At 45.9% G+C, this 19,522-nt stretch overlaps 1 long non-coding RNA gene across 1 annotated transcript in view; it reads right to left on the reverse strand.

Annotated features, from left to right (window-relative positions):
* The window catches only part of LOC146860573 (uncharacterized), a 527,912-nt gene extending 509,478 nt beyond the window's left edge, over nucleotides 1–18,434 (reverse strand). The window contains exons 1-2 of the long non-coding RNA XR_014979176.1: nucleotides 18,160–18,434; nucleotides 15,071–15,221 (exon numbers count right to left, since the gene is read on the reverse strand). This is a non-coding gene — a long non-coding RNA (uncharacterized LOC146860573). The remainder of the gene's footprint in view (nucleotides 1–15,070; nucleotides 15,222–18,159) is intronic.
* Nucleotides 18,435–19,522: the final 1,088 nt, after the last annotated feature.

The raw sequence follows: 19,522 nt of genomic DNA on the forward strand, positions 1-19,522 counted from the left end.
GAATCAGGGGTGCAACAGGGTGTCAATGTGACACCCTGCCACCCTTGCATGTGTTCCCCCCATTACCGAATCGGTATTTACCGATTCGGTAATGAGGCATACCTTCCCATCAATGGGAAGGTATGCCTCATTACCGAATCGGTAAATACCGATTCGGTAAATACCGAATTTTAACGAATCGGTAAAAATTACCGACACTTTACCTACATACGAGTTACCACTTCTTAAATACCGATTCGGTAACGTTCGGTATTTAAGAAGTGGTAACTGGTATGCTACCTACATGAGGCCCTAGGTGACTATTGGTGTATGTTTTTTCACATGACAATTACACGGAAAGCATTTTTGACGGGTCTGTCCACACTACACAAAGTTATTCAAACACTGATGTGGGACACTGGTTTAAATGTGAATATTGTGATATCGTATTGTATGAAAGAACAGTTTCTCCCTGAGTGTTTAACAATGGATTTTATGTTTTATTACAGTTCCCCTGACGAAGGGATCAGTTGATACCGAAATGCATAGGGAAACAACCACAGAAAGCATTGTCATTCGTAATAAATTTGTTAATGTGATGGTTACAATGAGCAGTGTAATGCATTAAGAAACAAAGAAAAGTATTGTTTAAGTTTTGCAAATCAAGCAAAGTGTGTTTTCCACACAGCAGTGCGGGCAGGGGCAAGTGCATCTATACACCTGCAAGACACGCATAGCCTTTTGATCATACCAGAGCTTCTGGAGCTCTTGGCTGACATCAAAGTTTTTTGTTTGCTTCTTTCATGTATTTAGCCATCCTTGAATGAAGGGCAAGTAAATAGTCCACAATGTCCTGTTTGGGTTCTTTAAGGGGTCTCTCCCATCCTTCCGTGACATGCCAGAGGTGTTCTCTCACAGGGTGTCCGATTAAAAGTTCAAAGGAGGAAAACCCTACACACTTTTGTGACATCTCTCTATAAGCATAAAGCAGGCAAGGTAGTAAAACATCCCATTTCCTCCTGAATTTTTCAGGGTGCCCACAAATCATGCCTTTTAGGGTCTTGCTAAATCTTTCAACAAGCGGATGATATGGCGTAGTGAACCTATAGGTTACCCCACACTCAGCCTACATATCTTTAAGTATGCAGGCATCAAGTTTTTACCTCTTTCTGAGACTACCTCCTCATGAAAGTCATCCCTATTAAAAAATACCAAGGAAGGGCTTGGCCACTGCAGGGGCAGTGGTGGTCCATAGGAGAATTGCTTCAGAGTATCTGGTGGCAAGATCCACTACAATCTAAATAAACTTATTCCATGATGGTGTTGGAGGGTCAAGGGGACCAACAATGTTAATCGCTACCCTTTCAATGGGCAGCCCAACCACTGGGAGTGAAATTAAGGGGGCTTTCAGGTGGCTACCCATCTTGCCACTGGCCTCACAGGTGGCACAGGAGTTGCAAACCTCCTTCACCTGCTGAGACATTCCTGGCCGGTAGAAGTGGTTGACTAACCAACTCCAGGCTTTTGTCCGGTCAAGATGCCGAGCCAGGGGAATGTCATGGACCACTGCTAGGAGAAAATCTCTAAACTGCTGTGGCACTACCACTCTCCTAGTGGCACCAGGTATGGGGTATCTTGCCTTAGCATATAGAAGTCCCTCCTCCCAGTAGGTCCTGTGGGAACCACTGCCACTTCCCTTTTCCTGATCATGCTTTCCAGAGGGGGAAGGGTTCTCTGCCCCTGGTAAATATCTTCCCTAGAGGACATCTGGTCCTAGGAGCTCTGTTGTGTAAGACCCAAGCTACTGAGGCTCAGTTCCCTCTGGGCTGACAAGTCTTCTCCGTGAGGAAAGGGGGCGTGGTTTGGTGTCTTTTTGAAGCTGGCTCCCCAGTCTTACTGCCTTTCCTCTTGGAAGGTTTGTCCTTCATTTCAGGCTCCAACACTTCTTTTTCAAATTGGGTTTTGCTTTGTGCCCTTGTTTTACACACACCCATTCAGGTATTCCCAACATTGCTGCATGGGTTTTCTTTTCTACCTTACCCCATGCTGAGTACTCCAATTCCTTTCCAAGCAGACATTGTACAGGGATAGCAGAAGACATCACTACCCTTTTGAGGCCACTAACCCCTCCCCAATCTAAGGTCACAAAGGCCATTGTATGCTCCTTAGCCTCATTGTCAGTGTTGATCACTGTATAGGTCTGTCCTGGCAGATATAGATCAGGGGAAAACAGTGGCTCAGCCACCATGGTGATGCTGGAACCAGTGCCCCTGCGGGCTTCCACCCTAATCCCATTAATATTTGGCTCTTGTCTGAATCCCTCCAGTTTACTGAGCCTGACAGCCAGGGTAGCTACACTCATTCACTCCTAAGACTAGAGTTGCCTCAGTGAGCATCTTGACATGGTTAGGGCTCACCTGTGATCCTACTTGGAGACTCACAAGTGCAGTCACTGCAGGTGTGCTAGAGGCATTCTTTTTTGTTTTTACAGTTAATATCTCCAGTTCGGTGTCCAGTTGTCTTTCAATCAAAACACCAATCCTTCTTGGAATCCCAACTTTTACCCAGGTACCCAAATCTGGACTGTGATGAGTTTCTGGGTCCACCCTCCTGGGCAGGTTTCTGGGGGCTTTGTGGGGATCGATTTGGTCTCTTTCTGTTGGTCACCCCCATCAGTAGTAGTTTTCGTCACCCTTGTTTTGACCTAGTGGTCTGCCTTCTTCCCCAGCGATAGAGGAGAAAGTGGATCTTGGTCTACCAGATGCTGATGTAACTTCTCATTGTTACAATTACTCAAAAGATGATCCTTCATAATTACATTGTAAAGCCCTTCAAAGTCATTCACATGTTTACCTGTTAACCAACCACCTAGTGCTTTCACTGAATTGTCAACAAATTATACCAAGGACTGACTCTGGGAGTTTCAAGTCTCCCTGAAACTTATTATATACTCCTCAGTAGTGAGTCCAAAGCCCTCAACCAGGGTACCCTTCATGAGGTCATGAGACTCTGCATCTTTTTTCAGGAAATGTTAGGAGACTCTGAGTATTAAGGGACAATCACTTTGGGGAGTTTAGAGTCATAAAAACAAAACCTTCACCGTTTCCATTTATTTGTATGCTGCCATCAGAGATAGGTCCTGGGCCCATCTCTCGCCTTTGTCTTTCTATTTCCAGGATCTAAGTTTCCAAGTTCAGTCTCCTGCCCAATCTCTCCAGACTGAGGTCCTCCTCCGAGGGGGCCTCATCTTCTTCTAAGGGAGGGACTCACCCATCTCCTCAGTTGTGTCTGTAGCCTTTTCATCCACATGGAATGCAGTCACTATTTCTGGGTTATGTATCTCTAAAATAGCAAAAAGCCTTAATGCTTTTCGCTGGTAGTATGAGTGCTAGTTTTAATGTCATATGATTTATAGAGAGCCCTTAAGTGGGCATAGGACATGTCCTTAGAAGGGGTCAGATCAACCTCCTGAGCCTGGTTCTCTTTATCTGACATTTTTTTTTATTAAAGTTGGGACCTTTTTATGAAGTGAATACTATGTGCTAACTAAAGGGTTTAACCAAGGCTCTATCAATTAATTTGAGAAATTTTGAAAAAATAGATGGATCAAAAATTTGACTAGCTTAATACAATTTTTGGATTTACTCATGTGGTCAAATTTTGACAAAGTAGTTTCAGCAAATGCAAAGTCTTCTATCCCACCACTGAAGACCGAATGTAGGAAACTGTCTCTCTATATAGCATACTAAAATGAAGTACACTATGAAGAGAGTCCAGTGATTCCCCAATAGGTATGCAGAGGAAAAGTAGATCATTTTAATGCTCTTTTTGTGGTAGTGTGGGCGAGCAGTTGGGTTTATCAGATGGTAGTGCAAAGCATTTGTTGTTAGAAACAGGGGCAATACATGAGGCACACACTCAAGAATAAATCTGAGATCAATTTGTTAAAATAAAGACTAGTTATATGTATGTTTTAAACTAAGAGCACAGTTCTAAGGTAAGTACTTTTCGAGTTACAATTTTTGAAGATTTATGAAAATATACCACATTTGTGCACAATTACGCACCATATGAATTAATTGGGAAGAAATAGAAAATTGCATATAAAATGAGGCCATGCTTTCACGAAGTTCACCTTCTCGTTTTAGGTCAATGTCGGGACCAACTCCAAAGTTCAAGCAGGAGAAGCTCAGGAGCATCCCGGATCAGGTGGAGGCAGAGTGCTAAGGTACTTGGTACCTGGTTTGCAAAGATGAAGGGGGGCACTTGAAAATGCACTGCACAGACGGACTTGCAGGTAAGTGCGGTGGGTCTCCTTGGAGAGATGAGGTCGCAAGGGCCTGGGTACTATGGGAGCAGGGCTGGTTGGTCTATGCTGGGGCTGATGGGGCCTGGTGCAGCACAAACAGGTCAGCCAGGCATTGTGGATCTTTAGGGGCCTCGAGGTCAGGAGCAGGCAACTTGGAGAGGCAATCTCGGGGAAACTGGCCCACTCAGAAAGTGGGTCTGAGGGTCTCAATGTCCCTTGACAAATGCTAGCTTTTGGTTCTTTGGGAATTATTGTGGACTCTTTTTCTTGGTTTTTACCGTAGGGGGTCCGTATCCCAGGTATTGGTCCACAGCGGCTCCGGTAGATCCTGGTGCCTCCATACCTGGTGGAGAGGCAGATCTGACTCTCCCGAGCTGTTGTGACACTTTTGGCTTTGGTGCTGCATCGAGGTTATCGGGGAGTAGCAAATCAACAAACTGGACTTCATGGGATCTGTGACTGCAGTGTGCAGGGGAGTGATACCTTCACTCCAAGGGAGCCCCTCACTGATTTCTCTAAAGCTGTAGGTGCTCTTGGGTCTTTGAGTCCTTGCAGATTTCAGGATGACACAGCAGCAGTGATTGTTGAGTACTTCTTGCAGCCGGCAGGGTTTGGCGACATTTTCTTCTGCAGCACGGCTTCCATTCTCATGCAGAGGGTCATCTTTGTCCTGGTCTTCTTTGGTCTGATGTATATGAGGTTCAGGTCTCAGGTTGCCACCTAAATACTGAATTTAGGGGCATTGCAAGGGGAGACAGGTACTAGCCAATTGGCTAGCTACCTTTAGAGTGTCTACACCCTTTAGTGACCTCTTCGTGTGGGAAGAGACACTACCCTTGCCCCAATTAGAGGTTTTCACACCATCTCAAGATGGTGAGATTTCAGGAGAGAGGTACAACTTACCTGACCCACCATAAGGGTGGTGCAGGCCGAGGGGGACCTTCCCCCTCATCTTACTAATTTTTACTCCCTTCCTCCCACCAAAATTAAAGCAGGAAAGGGGGCTTGGCCTCCCCACTATCTGGAGGTTCCTGGGTTGGATTTCAAAGGCGACATTGTCTTTGAAGCTTCCCTTCTTGGAAGGACATCCTGTCCTGGAGGAGGTGTGAAACATCCCCACCCACAGCAGGTATTGTTTCTGTCTCTGAGAGCACTGGCTCTCATCCCATGAGGTCAGAACATTTCTGGTGGTGGCAGACTGGTGAAAACCGGACAGAGACTCCACTAGTGTTTGGTTAAGTTTCAGGGGACCCTCAAAAAGGGTCTCCTGTGTGAATTTTTTAATAAATCCAACAGTGGAATCAGTGAGGGTTTATTAGGACAAGACGTTTGATACCAAACATCTTAGAAATCAGTGAAGCCATCATGGAGTGAGGAAACTTGTGTTGACAAGAATCCAGCCCACGTACTCTTTATGGCTTCCCTGTTCACTTACAACATCACAGAATGGACTGGACATTGCAGGGGCATGCCTGCTCATGCTATTATGCCCACACATAGGATATAGTACACCCTGCCTTAGGGCTAATGGTCTGCAGTACGGTTGAGTTACCTATATCTTATGCATGTATGGTTAACATGGCACACAGGGCTGTGTGCCATGTTGACTCTTCGGATTTTCCTGTACCAAGACACACAGCCTGCAATGGCAGAGTGTGTAGCCTTAGTGAGGGGGCCATGGGGTGGCACAACCAGTGCTACAGCCCCAGAGGACCCTCTTCAGTACCCATGCCCTTGGCAACAGGGGTACCACTTATTATGGATTTACAGGGGTAGATAAAGTTGAGCCAATCGTGGTTCTGCGTTTTGAGAAAGGGATGTGGCACTGGGAGCCTGGTTAGCAGGTACCTAGTGGACTTACAGCTCAAAATTACATCATGCATCAGGCAAAAAGTGGGGGGCTAACCATGCAAATATAGGCACTTTTCTACACATGGTATTTAAAAGTAGTGTACACCAGATTTTAATGTTAAGCATCCTGACAGTGAAAAGACTCAAAAGCTTGTTTCAGTGTAGAAAGGCTGGCTGTTCCATAGGAAAACACAGGGTTACATTACTACATTTAATAATGCAAATTTTCCCAAACACCTAGAAAAATAATTAAACAATTTAATGGTGAAGTCGGATTTTTTGGGACAAATATTAATGAAAAGGTGCATTTAGAAAACTACCTTTTCCCTGCCTGCAGCCTCTAGAGGCCCATTTGCATTTCTCTCACTTCTGCTAGCCATCAATTAGCATTTGAATAGACATGAATGAGTTTGTAATGCCTACCAGGAGAAAATTGGGTTTTAGTGTTAGATGTGGAAGGACATGATGATGGTCATAGTAGACACCCAACACTCACCCCAGCCCTCAGAGCCCAGGTTTAGCTTGGCGAACAACTAATGCCATCGTGAAAATACCCAAAGGGAGTAGGGTGGGCGCCGGGAACTTTTACCCCATTGGTTAGGGCATGCCCAGGAGTCATTCAAACCCATCAGCTCCTGTTGATGTTCAGCATGCAGAGGTGCATAAGTTACTGTTCAAGGAAACTGTTTTTTAATTAACCATTTACTTCACATAACTAGAGGTGCGCAAATTTGCTACGTTTTTCTCTCATGAAATGGCCGAATGCTATTATTACTGCTCTACTGTGCAACGTTTTCAGTATGTGGGTGTGCAAGTCAAAATCAGTCTTTTTGCACAACTTTTAAATTGTTTTATAAAAAAAGGATAACCAACATCTATTTAGTTTCAAAGTCGAAAGAAAATAATATTTAAGTTTACTCTAGAGAAAACAGTACATTTCAGCATCAGCTACAAGTTTAAAGGAACTGCAGCCATTATGTTTGCCGGTGTGTAGACATAGGAAATCTACAAGGGCTACTGATAGGTATGTAACTGGGACTTTTCCAACCCTTTACGCAGCCCTTAACATAAATAGATTGTGGGTAGACCTCTTGTGCAAATAGGCTTGGAAATATTTAATTTGAACAGGATGGTGCAGATCGTTCACAACTGCATTGTTTGTAGCTTAACAATGTTTGTATGTGAGACTGAATTATTTTGGAGGAATCCCTAACCAAGTGAGTACAACAATTTGTTCATAGGTTGAAACACAGTTCACTGTGAAAATCCTATCCACACTCCAGTCCAGGCTTTTCCTGAGAAAAATGTACCATAGGTCTAAGCAGTACCAAACAACATTAAAATCAAAACCGCAATAAAATTATCAGAACAATTCAAAATCAGGAAAATGTAATGAGCAAAAAGACTCATGAAGGACAATAATGAGGTTAAGGAACCAAATATATGAAATTTGAAACCATTTAGACTCAGTGTTTGTAATTCAACGGGATACAGGCACAATTCTAAACCAACTATTATGGAGCTGGGATCCGGTAAATCTTACGTGTGATACGGGTGAAACTTAATCTTGGGATATAGGGCTTCGTTTAAAATTGGCAGAGTACTCCATCAATATGTGGAACTCCCCAGTCTCCTTCCTCGTCAACAGTGCTGAATGGACTGTGCTTGCTACTGATAGCGCACAGGGATTACAAGGATAGGAATATGAGAGAAGGCACACCTGAGACGTTGGGTTGTATTCACACAGCTTGTCTCATCAAAAGAAGGCTCTCTCTGGTGTAGACCCTCACAAGTGATGGCTCTTTTTCTCTTAACAGAACGCAAGACTGCTGTTAGTCTATGCTCTTAGATCAATATATATATTTTGCAGTTTTTTCTTTTACCATGATCATTCATTGACATTGATTTCGTTTTTCAGATGAATAGTAACATTCTGCAGAAACTGAAACAATACCCATGAATCACTCTAGCAACAGGTGTCCAATGGAAAATACTCCTAAAAAAGGGAACCCCCTCTGAATTTTACATTTAAGGTCTGGGAGACAAGGGGGGGAAAGAAACCAAACAGTATATCAAAAACCTCCCACTTGACCTCTATTTCATTGCTCTTTAGGGCTAGAACTGCTCCTCTGAGTTCCTAATATATTTTCTGAGAAATGCAACAACGTTATTTTATCAAAAATTGTTATTGTTTCCCTTTGAGTTATTTCATCATTGGTATACAAAAACATTGAAACCATATATATTATGAATACTTTTTTTCATTTTTCTTTGTTTTGGCATAGATATTTGTGCTATTTATATAAATGTGAATATCCTGACTATGTTCACACACAGAGAACAATTTCGGTGAAACCCCTCACAGTTCATCACATACTCATACTTCCTTTCCCATCAACGTTTGCTCTCTTACATATCATCCATACTAACAACACCCCCAAAAACACATACACATAATGGTCAAGTAAGAGACAAAGACGATGGAGTTTCCGTGGCAGTGTTGTGGGTTAGATGCGAACACAGGCAGGTCGACGTACGTTTCGGTGATCTTAGCCACGTTTTAACCACCTTCTTCAGGACCGTCAAATTTTACCACCTAAGGTCAGCCACGGCCCGTATAGGGCGTGCCAGCGGGCGGTGACGTAGGGCAGGGAGGGGCAGGGTGGAGGGTTGTAAAAAGGGGCACACCCACGGACCCTTCACCTACCAAAACTGCAGCTTCACCAGCCAGCACCCAACACCACCCTCAGAGGAACACTTGTTTACAGACTCCCCAGACCCCGGCCACAGTTCAATGACTTCATCAGCGACATCATCAGCTCACATGCCTTGGCCTCCACAGACTACATCCTCCTCGGAGACCTGACCTTCCACCTCGAGAACACCACTGCAACTCCACCACACTGCTGGACAACCTCGCCAACCTCGGCCTCAAACAGCTTGTCATGACACCCACCCACTCCGCCAGACACACGTTTGACCCCATTTTCTCTGCCAGCAGCCACGTCACTTTCAGCCACACCACCGAACTCCTTTGGACCGACCACCGCTGCATCTACTTCTCCTTCGAGAAAACCACTGCACACAACCACCAGCAAAAAATCCCCCACCGAAGCTGGAACAAGGTCACCAAAGACCAGCTAATCATCACCCTCACCCGAGACCCACCAACCAACCACACCGACACCGACACAGCCGCCTGCAATCTCAGGCAATGGATTGAAGACTGCTCCAACACTCTCGCCCCGATCAAGAAACCCTCGAACAGACGCACAGACAGAAGGGCCATCTGGTTCACTGCCAACCTCCAGGCATCCAAGCAGGCCTGCCGAAGACTAGAGAAGAAATGGCGCCACGAGCAAACACTGGACAACCATGCAGCCCTCAAGAACGCCAACCGCAGACACCACCAACTCATTCGAACCACCAATAGGACCTCCTTCAAGGAACGCATCGACAACAACGCACACAACAGCAAAGAGCTCTTCAACATCGTGAAGGAACTCGCCAACCCCAGCTCCAGCTGCAACGACATCCCGCCGTCACAAGACCTCTGCGACTCTCTAGTCACCTTTTTCAACCGCAAGATCGCGGACATCCACGACAACTTCAACATCCAGCCCCCCACGTCAGCCACCGACACCATGGACTCACCGCCCCCCAGTCTCACCGTCCACCTGATCTCCTGGAACCACGTCAACGATGAAGACACCATCAAGACCATGAACACCATCCACTCCGGCTCACCATCATACCCCTGCCCCCACCACATCTTCAACAAAGCAAGCTCCATCATCGCACCCCAACTCTGGAAGATCTTCAACAGCTCATTCGAGACCACCACCTTCTCAGAAAGCTGGAAACACGCAGAGATCAACGCCCTACTCAAGAAACCCAAGACAGACCCAAAGGACCTCAAGAACTTCCGTCCCATCTCCCTTCTCCCGTTCCCTGCGAAAGTCATCGAGAAGATCGTCAACAGACAACTGACCCAATTTCTCGAAGAAAACAATACCCTGGACTCATCCCAATCCAGATTCCGCAGCAACCACAGCACCAAAACCACCCTCATCGCCGCCACTGACGACATCAGGGCCCTGCTGGACAATGGTGAAACCACGGCCCTCATCCTCCTGGACCTCTCGGCCACCTTCGACACCGTCTGCCACCACACCCTATGCATACGCCTCTACATCGCAGGGATCTGCGACAAAGCCCTGGACTGGATCACCTCCTTCCTCACCGACAGAACCCAGAAAGTCCGCCTGCCTCTATTCCGATACGAAGCCACCAAGATCACCTGCGACATACTCCAAGGATCATCCCTCAGCCCGACCCTCTTCAACGTCTACATGACACCACTCGCCAACATCGTTTGATCCCACAACCTCAACATCATCTTATACGCCGACGACACCCAGCTGATCCTCTCCCTCACCAAAGACCGCGCCACCGCCAAAACCAACTTCCACGAAGGAATGAATGCCGTTGCAGAATAGATGTAGAGCAGTCGCCTGAAACGGAACTCAGACAAGACGGAGGTCCTCTTCCTCGGCTCCACCCCCTCTGCCTGGGATGACTCCTGGTGGCCAGCCTCACTGGGAAACCCACCGACCACGCACGCAACCTGGGGTTTATCCTAGACTCATCTCTATCAATGACCCAGCAAGTCAATGCCGTCACCTCCTCCTGCTTCAACACCCTCTGTATGCTTTGCAAGATCTACAGATGGATCCCCACCGAACGAGAAGGACAGTCACCCAGGCCCTTGTCACCAGCAGGGTGGACTACGGCAACGCCCTCTACGCGGGAACCATGGCCAAACTCCAGAAGAGACTCCAATGCATACAGAACACCTCCGCATGCCTCACCCTCAACATCCCCTGCCACAGCCATATCACTGCCCACCTGAGGGACCTGCACCGGCTCCACATCAACAAGAGGATCACCTTCAAGCTCCTCACCCACACTCACAAGGCACTCCACGACGCCGGACCAGCATACCTCAACAAGCGACTCACCTTCTACTCCCCCAACCACCAGCTCTGCTCCGCTGACCTCGCCCTCTCCACCGTGCCACGCATCAACCGAACGACCCCCGGCGGCAGATCCTTCTCCCACCTCGCCGCAAAGACATGGAACATCCTCCCCATCCACCTGCGACAGACCCAGGACCTGCTGACCTTAAGGAGACTTCTCAAGACAAAGAGCCAAGAGCCAAGTTTAAGATATGTTGCATTATCCATAAATGCTTAAACGGAAATGGCCCTACATACCTGGAGCAGAAATGTATCCCCTACACTCCCTCCAGATCGTTGAGATCTAGTGAGAATTTTCTGTTGGCAGTACCTCGTGCAAAAAAAACCAGACATGGAGGGAAAGCGTTATCTGTTGCAGGGCCCACACTGTGGAACAAACTGCCTCTGGCCCTCAGGCTCTGCACAGACCATTTAAAATTCAGGAAGCAACTGAAAACTCTGCTGTTTACTGATAAAATCTAGACCCTGCCCCTCATCTGCATATTTATTTAGACTCTATTTGGTATCACAGCGCAGAGATACTCCGGTTGGAGTCGATTCCAGCGCTATAGAAACCCATAAATAAATAAATAAATAAATGGTTGTTCGAACAGTAGCAGCCCCCCCCCCCCTCAGCGCCTTGAGACCCTCACGGGTGAGTAGCGCACTCTACAAATGATTGATTGATTGATTGATTGATTGATTGATTGATTGATTGATTGATTGGGTGGTGTAGGAATGAGATCGCATAATGCAAGTAATATTGACAACAACTGTGATTTGTACGTTTTCTGTCATCAGATGTTGGTGGTCCAACATCCCCGGTGAGGAAGAGAACATGGTCATTCGTCAGTGAGGGTAAGGAGGGTGCCTTGAATATCAGGGTGGGGTGAGCGAGGGGGTAGGAAGAGAGGGTGAAAGCAAAGAGCGAGAGGTGTCCCATGCCACCAGCCTGGAGCGCCCCATGGTGCACTGGGGGGTGACACCTATGTCAATATGCATGAAATGATGCGTGTCTGAGGGGGAGTGCAGGGATGTGAGAGGGAGGAGAACAGAGGCAGGAGAGAGGGGTGACCAGGTAGAGGATGGCACAGGTGTTGAAAGGGGAGACAGAAATTTGAATGAGAATGATGGGGGCGGACTAGGAGACAAGAAGGGGAGTTGGGAGAAGGGAGAAAGGAGGAAAGAGGTGCGGAAAGGGGATAGGGGTGACAGAATGAGAGTGTGTGGTTAAGAAATTCTGGAAGGCATCAGATAGGGATCGTCATGGTCTACAGACATACTTGAATCATTCTGCATTATTGACTGTATTTTGAAATGCTGTTTTGAATCTTCTCTACAGGGAGATAATGGCATATCTATTCTCGAGGACAACTCTGTCCCTCACTCCGAGTCTGGGCGCTATGAGTGTTTTGTAGATTATCTAGGAGATAGCGCTCACACAAGTGTTGCAATAACTGATGTTTCATGCCCAACCATTGCTCATCTCATTGACTTAACAGGGTGACAGGGTTTATGTGTCATGGTGTATATAAGGTAGAATATGAGAAGAGGAACAGGGGCCAGTTCACAATCTGGTTCCTGGCTGCTGGTTCTGTGTTGGTTTTCTGGCCCCTACTAACAAACAAACAAGATATGTACCCTACCTATACCGTGAAGCCTTTATTTGTTCAGCTTAAACATAAGACAGTCCAAGTGGAATCCGGTCCTTCGCCCACCAGATTTTTGCAGCGGGCACTTGAATTTAAATGGTGCTTCCTTGAACACTTTCCTAAAAATATCTAGGCATGTGTGAAAACTAATACTCGATAAACATAGGAGAAGCAGTTAATGTATGACTCCAGTGACCTCATTACAAGTGACCTGTTGCATTCTGTTACCACGCATACCAGAATTCCAGGTTTGGCAGTAAACACCACACCCTCAGTTTTTCACCAGTTAAATTCCGTCGGGTCAAACCTGCTGAAATTTACCAGGGTAAGAATTACGGGTCATGGCATCAAATTCTGCATGTTCTATCCCCATTTTGGAGGCAAAACATGCAATAGGTGATAAATATCGCACTCAATATATGCCGAACACCTCGAAATCTGATTATTTGTATCTGACGCGATCATTATTGCATTCAGCACCGACGGTTAGTAATGAGGGCGCTGCTGACAAATGTATGAGTGCAGATTATAGTTCGATTAGCTAGTTAAAAAATAATGATCAGTGCAGTGGAGCGCCAAGTTCTAACTATGACACATCGATGTATTCAATTAGTCTTTTCTTGGAAGGCCTCATTATTTATCAAGCTCTACTGCCGCTGAATTTTCAAGCTATGCTTGAAAAAACCTCCTTTGAAAAGACAGTTTGACATTCTGCGGTGTTTGTCTGAACATTTACTCTGCAATGAAAGGTTAGTGAAGGGGAACCAAGGAGAGCCCAGGGGAAGACCTTGAAAAGAATCCGAGCTTAACTGCTCTCAGCACGGCCTGGCGTTGCTGGATGGCGATGACCCTCACCTTGAAACCTGCGGTGTTTTCTGCCCTTCATCGACATCGTTTAATAAGATACAGAAGCTGGGCTTGGTTGGGCTTCGTGCAGCAGTCGCCATGGCAACCTTTCTTGTGAGCTGTTTTGAGTCACAATGCAACAGCAAAGAGAAGGTAAAGGTCAGTGCTTGCAGAGAGCGCACGGCCATTGATGAAGTATTTTAACAAGTCCCAGTGGAGCTGGTATTTGAAAGCTACCTGGAGGGGCTGAACCACATTTTTTTTATCATCAGGGTATATAGTCAAAGTAATGAGTCAGTTTTCTATTTTAAGGGATCCCATTCAAATTCTTCTCATCTATACTCTTCTTTGTTTTAATTGGACATATTTCAGCTTTTTCATGACACTGGCTTTTTCCCATATAATGACAGTGACGTCACGCTAGCAAATAAAATGTTATGTAAAATCCATGGCACAGGCCTCCCAACAATCGCATGGTATTATGTCTAAGACTCGACACATAAATAAAGTAGCGTTAATATTTGTCTGATTGCGAATAGTTTGTCCTAAATTGTTCTGCTCGAAGCTAAGCTGACTAGAAGAAACAGATCTCGAAGGACATTATCATTTTTGATTTGCATAGCTGCTCTCAAAATAATCTAAAACACCACCAAACTACCATGTCAAAGAGAACTAGGGGGCATATCAGGGGCCGGCGATAATTATCGCTCAGCGCTCTTAGCGTACGGATAATTATCGCCGGCCAACTCTGAATTTTATCGCGGAGATAGTGTGCTATCAGCAACGCTTATCTCCAAAGCGATAAAATTCAGAGCGCAAGCTGGCAATTGTGAGATTATCGCTGTAAATACAGCGATAATCCCACAAGGTTTGGCGATAGCTTGCTGATAGGGATAGACATACTTAGCCATGATATCCACCTTACATAGGATATCATGGCTAAATCTGAAAAATACCAGACGTAAAAAAGCAGCGTTATCTGCGGTTAACGCTGCTTTTTTTTTATCTCTAACAGGGTTAGCGATATCCTTGATGATAGGAGAAATGTCGCTTAGCGACATTTCTCCTATTATTTTACTCTGGAAGGCCCCCTTTGCATCTCATTAGAGATGCAAGGGGAAGCGTAGAGTAAAAGGGTGCTAACATGCGAATTTGCATGTTAGCACCCTGTTGCTGATAGGGCGCTAGTTTTATCTCTGCTTTTTTGGCTTTTAAAGCCAAAAAAGCAGAGATAAAGCCATTGTTGATATGCCCCTACTTTACCAAGATCCTTCTTGCAAATCACATATATTACTTTCCTGAACAGGATTATTATTATTTTTTTAAATACTAGTAGCGGCTGTCAGGGAATGAGGGTGAAGTTGCAGAGGGGAGTGGCGATTGTGGGGGTGACAAAATGAAAAAGTACCACTCACCTCTTCCTCCGGCTGAGTCTCTCCTCCGCTTCTCCAGCGAGTCCAGGACTCAGGAAGCACCCAGGCTCCCTGTGAGTGGGGGTGAGTGGTTGAAAAGTTTCAGCACTCCGTCCATCATCTTGCTGTGTTTGGTTTGTCACGCAATGGCATTCTAAAGGAAAGTGCCAAGCATGTTATATGACTGTGATGTGGATCCACTCACACAATCCAAGAGACACATTATTCTGGCAGTCATAGAAATTAAACAAACTGATAGCTGAAAAAATTACTTCATTGAACGACCTCATTAAATTTGGATTTTCGTTAGTCAAAAAACATATACTTTATGTGTTCAAATAAGAGAAGGCTATTGGATGCCTCTTTTTAATATGTTATTATCTTTCTTGCTGTGAGATTTTAATGAAGATAGCCATTTCATTGACTAAAGACCAATGCACCTTATGTGATTTTAGCAATTGTAATGCCCAAATTAATTGTATCAGTAAACACATTTGATCTTGTCCATGTTGCGCACAGCTTAGATCTTCTTAGAAAAGTTTTAATGCAGAAGAAGAAATAAAAGACATATGATAAATAATGTAGAAATAAACTTTTCACATGATGAGATCCTATTAGAAAATGACTTAAATCCGTATGTCCACCTATTTTTAACATATATGTTTTCATAGCATTTAGACTAGATCATGTTAACTACCTCTGACAGAGATTGTCTACACCATAGGTAGTCACTGCCATTGTAGAATGTGTATTATACCTAGGATAAGGTCTATCAGATAGTGGTCCTGTAGCTTTAAACAGAAATCTGCACATATTGTTATCACTTGGCCATGAGGCTATACCATCTGAACAAAACAATGCTAAATTGCAGATGCCATTCTGAATCAAGCTATTCAAATGAATATAAGTAACATTTTATTTTTACTTTCATTCTTCAAATTGTATATAATTAATTTTCACCATTGATGGTGTCTTCAAATCTGTAAGCAAAACGGGCCCCCCACCAAGGATCCCGAGGGGTTGCTCGGCATCGATAGTGACAGACGGCTTCAAATATTTGGGGGGTGTATGTCACGAGGGATAGGGCAGAGTTCTTTATCAAAAATCTTGAACCCCATTTGGCGAGGCTGGCATCTGATGTGTCCCATTGGAGGTCCTTGCCTCTCTCCCTAGTTGGGCGTGCTGCGCTGTTCAAAATGTTGGCACTACCGCGGCTGCTGTACGTCTTGCAGAATACACCGTACCCGGTCCCGAGCGAGGTGTTTAGGCGCATATCTCAGTCTGTACGAACGTTGCTTTTGGAGGGTGGAAGCCCGAGGATAGCGATGCGAAAACTCACAAGAGGGGTGTACGACGGGGGGCTGCCCTCCCGGACGTCCAGTTGTATTACTGGCAACTGCAAGTGATCAATGACTGGGTCTATGCACCGGGTTCGGAACCTGCCTATCGGGTGGATAGGTATGCTATGCCGGGAGGTACTTGCGAGCCACTCCTCTACTCACGACGGTTGCGAGGAGACCTGCCCTCGCACACGGGGGTGGTCCTTCAATGTTGGCGGAAAGCTAATACATTTCTGGGGTGGGCTGGTACCCTGACAAGTAGGACCCCCCTATGGGTGGGGGATCACCTGATTGAAGTTAAGAGGCTCGTGGGCTTCAGGGGCTGGAAATTAATTGGAATAGAATATCTGGGTGATGTGTGGAAAAGAGACGCCCCTAGATCCTTTGAATAACTCCAACGGGAATACCAATTGCATGATTCCTAGCATTTTCATTGCCTTTGCCTTATGCCTGCGTTCCCATGTGCGCCCCGACACTTCCATTCCAGAATATTCTCCCATGGAGGACAGGCTTCTTCTAGACCCCATCCTCGGTAGGCTAACATCCACTATTTACCATAAGCTCATAAACAATATGCCTGACCCGTTGGTGTCCCTGCGGGATTGATGGGAGGGGGATATCGGTCACCTTGAGGACGACGATTGGCAGGACGCCTTGCAAAGCCCTCGCGAAGTTGCCATTCGGATTAGGTTCCGCCTCCTACAGCTAAAAATGTTGCACCGGGTGGTTACCCACGAACCCATCTTTTCGCATGGGGCAGGAGCCTGTCTCCATTATGTGCGCGGGGATGTCAGGGGGAGGGGACATTCTATCTGGGAATGCCCAAACATAGTACCCTTTTGGACGAAAGTAGCACGCACAATGGCGAAGGTGGTGGGTTCCCCGGTTCCGGTGGAGCCCAAATGGCTTCCCCTCATGATCAAAGGACCCACAGATTGGTCCAGGTACCACGAGATCTGGTTGACACTGGCAGCTGGAGTGGCGAAGCGTAATATTTCCAGTTGCTGGGGGGCGCAGGCACCCCCGCAGTGGGACCAATGGCTCAGGGATCTGGATTGGTGCCAGAGGGCAGAGGAAGTCATTTATAAGTCCAGGGCTGTGTGAAAAAATGGGAAAAGGTGTGGGGACCGTGGCGGAGATATCGTGCATCACGGGGTGGAGGGGGGGGGACGAAGTGTGAGCATAACATTGTCCTGTTATGATAGCTTGTGTATGTCCCATGCAGGGATGTCACCCCTTATGCCATGTGAATTTGGTTGTATTCTGTATGAGACCATGAGCAAAGTTAATAAAAAGATTTATAATTTTTTTTTTACAAAAATCTGTAATCAAAACGAAGCTCGTGTAAGTAGTTTTGTTGGATCTTGCTTTGTTAAAATGTGCACATGCCACCGTGACAACTTTTTCCAGGGTGGAACTGTGGCATGTGAAATGTTGGGGCGATCTGTGGAAGTTGGGTTCTGCTGCGTACCTTGACCGGTCCATTTCCTACCATCTTAAATGGAAGACAACCTTTACTTGCTGTGTGCACTTCAGATCCGATCTTAAATAAACGCAGCAAAACCTTTACTTGCTGTGTGCACTTCGTCATCCTTTCAAGTGGAGACAATTGGATCTGAACCCCAGACAGACTGGCAAAGCCGGACCTCACGCTCAAGTTGCTCAATTCGTACGGTTTGTGAACCACGCAGCGGTTTCTACAGAAGCTGAGCCCCTCAAGCTCCCCTGCTCATTTTTGCATGCACCACTCACCTTTGCTGTGACCCCAACCCTCCGACATTCAAATTGGGCGCCGGAGTTCCTTGCAGGGACATCACCTGCCATTGTGGTTGCTTTGCTCGGCTGTTTTGCCTACAACCTAGCAACCATGGTGCTAACATCTGTGTCCTGCTCCATGACCAAACTTGCTGTCATTCTTTGCTGCATCCTTTCTCTTGTGCTGATGTCTATGTCTGGCCATGCCCCTGCTTCCTATATCCCAGCAACAAGAAGCGAAATACGGTAAGCAGCAACCTGCTACGTGCTGACGTTCATCGCTGCATCCTTTCTTTCTTGTGCTGACTCTACGGCTGGCCATGCCCCCGCTTCCTGTTTCCCAGCAACAAGAAGCAGAATGCGCTAAGCGGTGCTGACTCCTGCGGCTGCTGCATTTCAATCAAGTGGCAGCATCTATACACGGGGATCACGCACCATGCCTGCATCGGATCCAGTTTCTCTTGGATTCTCCTCAGCTTCTAGCGTATCGATGAAACGCACACCCCTTTGTCTGCATTCTCCTAAACTTGCACTATTTCTTCCAAGTGTGTGTCAGTGACACGCACACCTTACGTGCGTTTCATCAAGCAACTTTCAGGTCGGTTGCACACCAAGTGCTATTTTCTATTACACACGCTCAGCTTACTTGCCTTATCTTCATACTACGTGCAGGTCAGTGATTTGCACACCAGGTACTATTTTTATTTACACAGTTTTGCCTGCCTATGCGACGCTTCCTGCATTGATTGACTGCACACTCCTAGCTTTACCTTTTGTATCACTCTTCATTTAAACTTGACCTTCTTTGTCCTGGGGCACGCTTCCTGCATCATTATCTTATTGTTTTGCACATTCACTCGCCAACATGCAACAATCAGTTTTACCTCCCTTCCCATTTCTATCAACCCAGGTAATCCTCCCGTGGAGTGGGAATTAGGGTTAGAGGGGTTTGAAGCCTACTTAGAAGCTATTAAGGCAGAAGTCTTTACTAAGAAGAAACAATTTGCCTTCCTACGCCATTCTTTGGGCACAGAAGGGAGTAACGTTTTAAAGCATTTACCTCCAGCTGTAGTTATGGGTAAGGGTGATGCAGTGGATGAATATGCCTCAGCCATAAAAATGATGGATGCTAGATTTAAAAAGAAGCGCAACATCATCATGGAAAGGTATAGGTTCTATATGAGGAACCAGTTACCTGGTGAACCAGTGGATGCCTTCATGAGCGATTTAAGGGTCTTAGCAGCAAAATGTGACTACAGCACCGTTGAGGATGACATGTTGAGGGACCAATTGGTTGAGAAGACCATAGCAAGAAAATTCAAGAGAAACATTTGACAACCGAGAATTTGACTTTAGATAA

Source organism: Triturus cristatus, chromosome 3_1, assembly GCF_964204655.1.
Source record: "Triturus cristatus chromosome 3_1, aTriCri1.1, whole genome shotgun sequence".
In the NCBI taxonomy this organism is placed as follows: Eukaryota; Metazoa; Chordata; class Amphibia; order Caudata; family Salamandridae; genus Triturus; species Triturus cristatus.